The sequence below is a fragment of the Petaurus breviceps genome, unplaced genomic scaffold (assembly GCF_028583685.1).
Source record: "Petaurus breviceps papuanus isolate PSGF00001 unplaced genomic scaffold, PetGlider_PUasm1.0 125, whole genome shotgun sequence".
Classification (NCBI taxonomy): Eukaryota; Metazoa; Chordata; class Mammalia; order Diprotodontia; family Petauridae; genus Petaurus; species Petaurus breviceps.
Window position 1 is genome coordinate 2,426,417 of NW_027185653.1, and position 10,874 is coordinate 2,437,290.

Below are 10,874 nucleotides of genomic sequence, written 5' to 3' on the forward strand. Positions count from 1 at the left end.
TTAAGTAACTTGCTTGAGGTTACACGGCCAGTTATTCTGGGTGTGGTGCTGAGTATCTGAGCCCGGATTTGATCCAGGTCATCCCGACACTGGAGCCGGTGCTCTTACTGAGCCACCTGGCCACCCCTAAACAATTGGGGTTAAGTAACTTGCTCAAGGTTACACGGCCAGGTGTTTCTGGGTGGGTGCTAAGTGTCTGAGCCCGGGATTCGATCTCCAGGTCTTCTCAACACTGGAGCCGGTGCTCTTACTCGCTGTGCTACCTGGCCGCCCCTCGAGTAGAATTTCTTTACAATGTGCCTTCACAGTCATATGAATGACAAAAAAAGTGGAGAATAAAACAAGTTTCTGCTGTTTTTATTTTCTGTTCACTATTGTTAAAAGCATATGACTTAATAAAACAGAAGACACATTTCATTGCACTCCAACAAAGTGTCTCTCACACACATATTAAGTTTATAAACTCCATCTAAGTTTCCCTCATACATCTACAAAAAAGAAGACAAAACAAATAGCAATATGTTTTTGTAATCATGATCTATAACTTTGAAAGTAATACCCTACCCCACTCCAAATAACCAGAGGCAAACATTATCAAAAATAAATTAGTTCTCTGGTATTAGTATTTATAGTGAAACTACATTGTGGGTTAAAGAGATCTTTTATGGTATATCCTGGTATAGCCACCATTTAGAATCATAGAATCAGAATGTATATTTACAACTATCAGCTATTTAGTCAGTTAACTTACATTTTTTAATGTGCTACTACATGCCAGGTAGGAAACTATGTGGTAAATGGAAAGAATGTGGATCATAGAATCCATAAGATCTGAGTTTAAATCCAGACTAAGACATGTTTAACTATGTGACCACAGGCAAGTCACTTCACCCTTTTTTACCTCAGTTTCCTGCTGTGTAAAATGAGTTGGCAAAGGAAATAGAAAGTTGTATTATTTTTGTCAAGAAAACTCCAAAGGGTTCTTGCTTTGGCAGTATATATACTAAAACTGGAATAATATAGACAAGATTAGCATGGACTCTGGGCAAGGATGACATACAAATTCATGAAGAATTCCATATTTTTAAAACATTACTTTCTCATGGGTAGGCCAACCTAATATAATAGAAATGACAATTCACCTAAGTTAATTTACATATTCAGTTCCATGCCAATAAAAATACCAAAAAAATTGTATTTTAAAGCTAGAAAAATAATATCAGAATTCATCTGAAAGAATAAATTGTCCAGAGTATCAAGGGAATTAATGAAAAGAAATGGTAATGAAGGTGGCCTAGTCATACCAGATCTTAAATTGTAGTATAAAGCAGCAATCATCAAAACCACTTGGTACTGGATAAGAAATAGAGGGATAGATAAACAGAAAAGGTTATGTACGCAAAAGACCTCAGTTTCCTGGAAAAGAAATCACTGTCTGAGAAAAACTGCTGGGAAACTGGAAAATAGAATGGCAGAAACTGGGAATAGATCAAAGTCTGACACCTTATACCAGAATTATGTCCAAATGGGTACATGATCTAGGTATAAAGGCTGATATTATAAACAAATTAATTGGGGCAAAGAATAGTTTATCTCTCAGATTTATGGAGAATTGAGGAATTTATGACCAAACAAGAGATAGAGAATATTATGAAATACAAAATATATAAGTTTTATTATATTAAATTGAGAAGATTTTGCACAAACAGAGCCAATACAACCAAGATTAGGAGGGAAGAAGAAAACTGGGAAACAATTTTTACAACCAGTGTCTCTGATCAAGGCCTAATTTCTAAAATATATGAAGAACTCAATCAAATTTACAAGAATATAAGTCATTCTCCAATTGATAAATGGTTAAAAGATATGAAAAGGCTGTTTTCAGATGATTAAAGCTATTTATACTCTTATGAATGCTATTAATAAATATTAACTAAAGAGACACAAATCAAAAGAACTCTGATGTACCACATCACATCCTATCATATTGGCTAATATGGCAAAAGAGGAAAATGATAAAAGTTTGAGAGGATGTGGGAATGTTGGGACACTAATTCATTGTTGGAGCTGTGACCTGATTCAACCATTCTTCAGAGCAATTTGGAACTGTGTCCATGTAATGGTAAGAGAATTTGAAGATCTTCCTTGCTCCTCAATGGACCTCACTTGGAGGTCCATTATGTGGATAGGGATATGGATATGGACATGAACATGGAAATGGAAATGAATGTGTATGTATACGTACACATATGCACAGCCATGTATATGTACACACATATGTATATGTGTATATATACATGTATATGTGTAAGTACATATATATATGTAATACACACATGCACACACACATATATACCCTGAGGTGAGGTTTTGCTTTGGGGTTCACTTATGGGAAGAACTGTGGGCCCTCTCACCCTGCTCTGAAAACTCAGATGTTGGTGCTTCTATTTCTTGTAACTAACTATGTATATGTTTTATGGTCAGAGAGCTAGAAGTCTTGTGCATTGTTCTGTTGATTTGTGTTATTTTTTCTGTCTGCATTTTTCATCTCCTTGTAATTTTTGTTTGTATTTTCTCTGAAGTTCATGGTATTGACTTTTTCCCCCTGAATTAAGTGTCTATATTTGATTAAAGTAAGATTGTTATCCTTTTTTTTAGTTACTTTCCTAGAAAAGCAGATCAAAGAACATCTTCTAGGAGGTTCTTTGAAACTCTTCATCCTGGGTATGCTAGGGAGCTTGCTGTAAACAGTTCAAAGGTCTATAAAAATATGTATGTCCTTTGACCCAGCAATACAACTTCCAAGGCTGTATCCCAAAGAGATCATAAAAATGAGAAGAGGACCCACATGTACAAAATATTTATAGAACGTATTTTTGTGGTGGCCAAGAACTAGAAATTGAGGCGATGTCTGTCATTTGGGGAATGGCTAAACAAATTGTGGTATAAGAATATAATGAAATACTACTGTTCTATAAAAAGTTATGAACAGGTGTACTTTAGAGAAACCTGGAAAGATTTATATGCATTGATGCTGTGTGAGGGGCACAGAACCAAAAGAATACTGTACACAGTAAGGGCCACGGTGTGTGAAAACTGATTTTGATAGACTTAGCCCTTCTGAGCAATGAAAGGACATAAAACAATTCCAAAGGACACATGATGGAAAATGCCAGCCACATCCAGAGAAAGAACTATGGCGTCATAATGTAGCAAAGCAGACTATTTCCTTTTTTGTTTTGCTTTGTTTTTTTTTCTTTCTCATGGCTTTTCCCATTTCATATAATTATTCCATGCAACATGACTAACTCAAAAATGTGTTTAATGGGAATGTATGTGTACAGCCCATATCAGATTGCATGTCATCTTGGGGAGGGAGGGGGAGAAAATTTAAAACTTATGGAAGTGAATGTTGAAAAATAAAAATATAATTTACTTTTAAATTATTAAAACTAAACTTTAAAAAGAAAAAAGAAAGAAAACTCCAAATGGAGTCATGAAGAGTTGGAAACAACTGAACAAAAACCATGTGTCAGGTACTGTGTTAAGTTGATGGCCCACAGCAGAGGTCACACCATGAGGTGTGTAATGATTGAAGATGTAGGTCTGGTACTACTCATGCAGCAAAGGGGTAGTAGTTTGGATTACCAAAATGTTAAATAGGACAAAAGGATTTGAGAGCTACTATTGGTTAGGAAAGTCACTCCAGTATATGTTTCTCTGTGTTTGTGTGTATATGTTAACTATTATAAAGCATCATAATAAGATAGGATTTTAAGTACTTTCACTAAATTTGAGTAGCTAACACTAAATATTTTCAGTGGGTCTTCTGGATTTTGGGTAGGTAGGGTTGAGAGATTGAAAATTGTTAAAGTTGAGGGTACACCAAGGAGGTATATGATATGGGTGCTAGTATGGATGCTATCAATGGACTAGAAGGGGACTCATGTTGTTACAGCTCCTGCATATGAAGTGATAGCACTTTTTGAATCTAAGACAGATACCGTACACATTTTTAGATTTGTTCTACTTATGGAAGTACCTTTTAGGAAGAGGATGAAAAAAGGATCACATTTTCCACTTGCCTTTTATAGATTCCCATATCTAAAGCTAGAAAGGGAACTCATTGATATCTATATCACCTAACTGAACAATCTCAGTTTATAGATGAAGAAACTGATGTTGAGACATTTAACATCTTATAAAAATAGCAAATAGTGAAGTAGAAAGTCAAACCCACACCTTCTGACTACAGATCTCAGCTACCTGCCAGCACTTTATAATCCCTCATTGAGTTCTGTGGACATACCCTGAATTTTATTGTTTTACTGGTGAAGAGAGCTTGTCTGTTAAATCATAAGGTGCTAAAAGGTCAACCTAAAACAAAGCTGAATTCCTCATTTTTTTTTCCTTACAAAGAGATAACACTGTAAGGAGATTTTAAGTTTCTCTAGTAAACTTTACCCAGCATGCTCTGGTATCTTGGAAGAAGAAGGAAAAAAATAATCAGGGGTGATGTGGGGACTTCTACTCTCTTAGGACAATTTGAGGTTTTTGAAGTTCTCTACGAATTTCCCAATCTGATCAAACACTTTAATAGTCCTTTCCCCACATGTAGACTCAGAAATGCCTATTTTTGAGGTTCTATACTTTAAGGGGCAGGATTATTGGTCTACACATCGATGGAATCTTGCAATTAATACTACCTACTCATGACATTTCTGTTGCTCAATCATCCTGAACTCCATTACTGTATTTATGGTGCTATCAGACTGCTCGATGATAAAAGTCTGGCAACCATGGAAACAGACACGGTTGCTCATTTCACACATTTCTTCCCAAGACTGTTAATCAGTCACGGCAAGAAGGTAGCATTAGATACATATTACATAGTGACCTTAAAATGAAAACTTTACTTTTATATGTCTTAAGAAGAGAAAAGTGACACAATTACTAAAGTATAGTAGCTGATACCACATTTCTCAGACATTGGTATTTAAAATGAACTTTTGGAGAAAATCAGGTGAGCATGATTTCTAGGTGATGAAGTGCATACTTTATTAAATTGTTCTAAAATTATTTCTAAAAATACTTCTATAGTGGGATATAGTAGAATTTGTTATTCTTTCTTTATTGTCTGAATAATATAAGGGATGATTTGTCACATGGAAGAGATTAAAGCCATTACTGTGACATGAAATTTGTTTCATTGTAATAGGTTTTATTATTGTTTTTTAATATTTTGCTTATTTTTGCTTACACAACATTATGTTTTATTTCTCATCTCCCTATCTAATGTCCCCATTGAACTTTTCATTATAAAAAAGAAAACTAAGCAAAAACAGCCTATACCATGACCTCACCTTGCACGTAAACAAAGTGCTTCTTGATTGATTGAATAAAATTAATGAATACAGAATTAAAGTTAGTGGAGCAGAATAAAACAAAACACTGTGATCCCATAGTCTCCCATGTCACCATGGAAAGGAGGGGAATGCATTCCATTGAAAGTGCTTCACAGAAGAAAACAGTGCTTGAAGGCAGTGTGTGCAGGGAGCAAGGGAGTGGGGATGTAACAGGGTAAGCTGGGGAAAAAAAATATATGAACTGGTAAATTAAAGCAAACTTGGTTATGTACACTGCTCACTGACATGAAGATCCTGAGGGGAAGAGTCAGTGTGTCTATGTCTGTGGGTAGGGAAGATAAGATCAACTAGAAAACTTAGAAATTCAGCAATGCTTGAATCAAGGACATGGATCATTCTTCCTTGGCCACTTCATAATGATCTGTGTCTGCACTTCAACATAGCACAGTTTGATCATATGATCATGCAGGCAACTCAAGAGCTATACAAGCCTTCCATATATTCTGAGCAACCTCTAGAAGTGCATATATGAGGAGCTACATAAGCAGATACAGAAATTATAAATATAACGCAAAAAAGTAAGATGTCTCACAAGTTCAATTTGACTAAAGTTTATAGAACTTTTCTCACATTTCTGGAATAAAACCATGTTTTACTAAATTTGAATTCAGTCCTCTCTTTAATATCTACCCGATCTTATCTGAATTTTTTCTCCCAAGCATTGGAATTTAGAAATAGTGACACTGACTGAGTACAGGCTCTGGAAACACCCTTGAGCTCTCCTTGAATCTTCCCACTTGATCTGGTGTTCACCTGAGGTCATAATCCTTTCATTATCTCAAAGCTTATATCTCTGTTACCTTAAATCTAGCCTAGACCTCCTTGTATCTTCTGATGCCTTTGACTACTTCCCATCCTTTATCCTTATCTAAAACCCCATCCTCTAGGTTTCTTGCTCCAGATGGCTAGTTTATCAAGACCCTTCCTAAACCTCCTCCTCTACTCACCCAAGATTACTGACTATTCCCATCAAGATCCTCCCTAGACTCCTCCTCTACTCACCCCAGACTACTTGAACACCTCTAGTTCCCTCCCTCAGTCTTTCTGTATATAAGATCCATCTTATTTCCATGAAGGTGCTCAGATTCAATCTTGCCTTCCTAATAATATAAACATCACAAATGCAATCTGACCCTCTTACATTTGTGTTACAAATGTACAGATTTCTTAAGAATCTACCCAATATGACATTTCTTTGATAAACTTTGTATTCCTTTGACTAAGAGAAAGTTGGAGTTGAATTCATTTGTGAGGACATATGAATCGCTATTTTGGGGTCCAAGCACCAGGGTCTATACTCCATATTTCTCCCCTCAAACAAATGGGTCCCAAATTCCTTTGGGGTAAAGGGGGAAGATATCTGCTTCTAAAACTGCCTCCTGCTCTCAAGGGGCATAGAACTGTCCTTGTGTCTCTAGGTTCCATTCAAGGGGTATATAGCCTGAGCAGTCATCTGGACGTTAATGGCTTAAACTCTGGAGGAGACAAACCTGCCAAGGAAGTGTTATTGGAATGTAAATTTTTAAGATCTTTCCTGCCCACACCTTGGTGCTTTGTGATTGTGCAGTGGGTCAAGGGGGTTATTACATTTTCTGACCCAGGAGAAGGCTATATAATCCCTGATATGAGGCTTTGTTTTGGGGGCTCACTTTGAGAAGTGTTGTGTGGTTTGACCTGATGAGACTCTGGGTGGCCATTGTTGAGAGCCCCCTGACTTTGAAAACACAGATGTTGATGCTTCCCTCTATGGTAACTGTGATTTGGTATGGATGTAATGGTTGGATAGTTGGAGGCCTGCTGCTTGAAATATTTCTGTCTGTATACTCTGAAGTTTGGGGTGCTGACATTTTTCCTCTGAACTAGGTAAATGATATATTTGATTGATTAAAGCAAGATTGTTAACCCATTTTGAGTTGCTTTCCTTTAGAAAAGCAGATCTAAGAACCTGTGTTGGCAGCCACCTTGGGGGCACTGGGGTGCTTGCTGCTACAGGAGGTTAAGCAAATTAGGACAAAACAGACATGAAAGAATTATAGAGAAAAGACAATTTCCCTAGAAGAAATTAAAGATGACTATGGCAAAGCCAAAACCTAAAAGGGCATGTTTGATATAGGAGCTATTTGCTGTTAGATATTCCCTTCCTTTAATAATTGCTCCATGGGCATGTAGGACATGGAAAGCAGTAGGAGTAAGAGAATTTAATAGTTTTGAAAAATAGGCAAAATTGGACAAGGATCAGGTCCTAAGGACTGTGTTAGGATTCCCAAAGCGTGTCCTCTACTTTGATCAACATACAGAGTGAAGAGGTTTTCTTTATTCAGTAGAGTTAATGGTGGAGTGGTGGTCAATTTAATTTAATTTTTCTTTTTTTTCTTTTTTTTGGAGGGGGGAAGGTAGGGAAATTGAGGTTAAGTGACTTGCCCAAGGTCACACAGCTAGTTTTGTGTTAAGTGTCTGAGGCTGGATTTGAGCTCAGATCTTCCTGATTCCAGGACCAGTGCTCTATTCACTACACCACCTAGCTCCTCCTAATGGTCAATTTAATTTTCAAAGTCTTAAAAGCCTGGTTGGTGCCCCACTCTAGAGGGAGTGATTCAGTGCCTTGAGCAGTATTTAATGGTTGCAGTCCTTTCCAAGTCTCGGGCTTAATTTGATAGAGAAAATGCTGGGGAAATACATTAGGATCTAGGAGTCATGCAATAGCTGAGATGGCAGAAGAAGCTTGCCCAGGAATTCCCTGATCCCAAACAATTGGCTCAACTATCTCTCACACTTCCAAATGAACATGAGTAGATGTGAGAGGCTTAACCAGAGAAAACTGATTTCCCAATTTCACCATCAAGTCCTTTCCCAAGAAGGGGGCAGGATAAGAGGAGAGCATAAAGAAGAAACATTCAAATAACAGATCCTCACATAGGCATGGGCCTGGAGTATATCTGGAGATATCCTTTAGTTTTCCTTTCAATGCTCCTGATCTGATTGGTCCAGGGGAGAGTACAATCGGAGTAATTGGTTAAAACAGAGAACGTGGCCATTATAAAGTGGGTAACCTTACCTTTGGCCTCTAATTTTGCCCATAGCTCAGCAAGAGATGTGGAGAAAGTGGGAATGTTGCCAAGCCCCAGGCTCCCCTTTCATCCCAAGTCTAGAGCAGACTGGAGGACAGGGTACTGGGAGGTGCCTCTACCACTTTTCCAACCTCAGGGAAAAATTCCTCCAATGTCCCTCCTGGTCAGATGGGCATGGTTCCCGAGGTATAGGTTCCTGGGACTCCATCTGGGAGGGGGATGCCTTAGAGTGGCACTCCTCGGACCAGTTACCTTGCTTGTGTCATTGAAAGCATGTTTCCTCACTGCCCAAGTTGCTGGGCTTCCTTGGAGGGAGCACCCTGGAGCAGCACTCCTTTGGTCTTTTAATGGCCATCTCAGCAACCAAGAATTGAGTATGATCTCTGTCTCTAGCTCTTTCCCTGCATTCTCTCTCTTGTGCTGCAACTAGGTCTGTTGTTAAAGCCTCAAAAGGCCATCTCAAGTAATTGGGCCTGGGGTGTTTGAAGTCCCTTTGCTAATTTCTGCAGTTTCTTCCTAAAATCTGGAGCAGACTGATTAATAAAATGTATGCTAAAGATTGCTGCCCCTTCTATAGAGTCAGAATCTAAATTCAAATACTTATTAATAGCTTCTATCAACTGGTCTTGGAAAAGGGAAGGGTTTTCCTTTTCTCCCTGAGGAATTTCCCTAACTTTTGGAAAATGTATTTGTTTGTGAAATGTGGTTCTTAAGCCTTCTAACAGGCAAAGTACCATATGATCTCTCTTTCCTATATGCCCACTCTTTTGATAATCTCATCCTGTGTCACTGGTGGGAGCAGCAGCTGTTCCTTGGGGGAATTTTGTGGTTGTCATTACTAGCCAAACAATCCCTAAATTTTGGCACTTCTTCCTAGATTCTCCTCTTCTCTTCAGTGGAACAACTGATAGAGAAAAGGATATTCAAATCACCTCAAGAAAGATCCAGTTGTAGGGATATGTACCTAAAACCCTCAGTCAATTTAGTGGAGTCTTCCAGGTATCACCTAAGTTTCTCTTTAACTTGAGGAGAAAGATCCAAAATGTAGAATGGAATAGGCACTCTCATTGTCCCCCTGGTAAAGGCAGGCACTTCTCTCAGGGAGAAAAGCCCCAAAGGAGATGTGGGGATGAGGGCTTGGGAAGGGAGATAGAAAGTCTCACGTATTGTGAGGCAGGGTGTTGGCTGAACTGTATTAGACTGCAAGGCTGGTGGCTTAGGCTGTCAAAGAGGAAGATCAGCTGGCATCTGACAAGGGGTAGTGGTCAGAGGGAGTAAAACCACAGCTAATGCTGTGAGCACAAGACCTCAGGCCAGAATGTGTGTTGCTTCAGGGCAGGGGGCACAGAGGGGAGCACCTTAGCAAGATAGCTGACTGGAACCTGAGCAGGGGTGGCCTTGGGGGAGAGGGGCCAATGTAGGAGATGCAGGGTAGGAGATGTGGAAGGTGAAAGAGGAATGAAGTGAGGGATGCTGGGCTAGAAGGAAAGGGAAAACAAGGGGGAAAGGGGATGACAAAGGAGGGGGGAGCATGGGAAACAGGGGAAGCCACGGGAGGTTGGGGAGCAGCAGGAGGGGCTGGAGGAGATGGGGTGGGAAGAGGATCTGGGAGTGTGGTGGGAACTGAAATAGGGAAGAGGAAGGGAGTGACTCCCTGGGAACTAAAAGACAGGAATCAGTTAATTGGCCCCAACTCTTCCTTTCTGGAACAGCTCTAGGCAAAAGCATCTTACAACCTTTCCTGAGAATGTGTTTGGAGAGAGCTTGACAAAGATGATTATGTAAGAAATTTCTATCATTTTCCTTCTCTGCCACAGTATAATTCCTTTTTGAAAAAAAATTATTTATCTATTTACTTTTAGTTTACAACATTCTGTTCCACAAGCTATTGGGTTCCAAATTTTCTCCCCCTCCCTCTCCTTCTCTCTGCCTCTCTATGAAGGCATGCAATGCAATATAGGCTCCACAAATAATTTTACATTATACATTAGGCAAGTAGTAAAGAAGTATTATAAACCAACGGTATGAACAACAAGAAAGAAATGACAAAAACAAAACAAAAAGAGAGAGAGCAAGCAGTTTGCTTTAATCTGCATTCAGATACCATGACTCCTTCTCTGGATGTGGATAACCATTTCCATCATAAGCCTGTTGGAGTTGTCTTATAGCCTTGCATTACTGAGAGGAGCCCATTCTACCAAATTTAGTCATCACAGATACATGTGTCTGTAATTGGGCTCAGTGTTCTCCTTGTTCTGCTCCTCTCCCTCAGCATCAGTTTATATAAGTCTGTCCATGTTATTATGAAGTCTGTCTGCTCCTCATTTCTTATAGCACAATAGTATCCATTACATTCATGTACCACAATTTGTTTAGCCAT

At 38.8% G+C, this 10,874-nt stretch overlaps 1 non-coding gene across 1 annotated transcript; it reads left to right on the forward strand.

The window, feature by feature from the left end:
* The first annotated feature begins 983 nt into the window (after positions 1-983).
* Positions 984-1,086, forward strand: LOC138163664 (U6 spliceosomal RNA). The gene has a single exon (XR_011168891.1). It is a non-coding gene; the product is annotated as a U6 spliceosomal RNA (small nuclear RNA).
* The last annotated feature ends 9,788 nt before the right edge of the window (positions 1,087-10,874 follow it).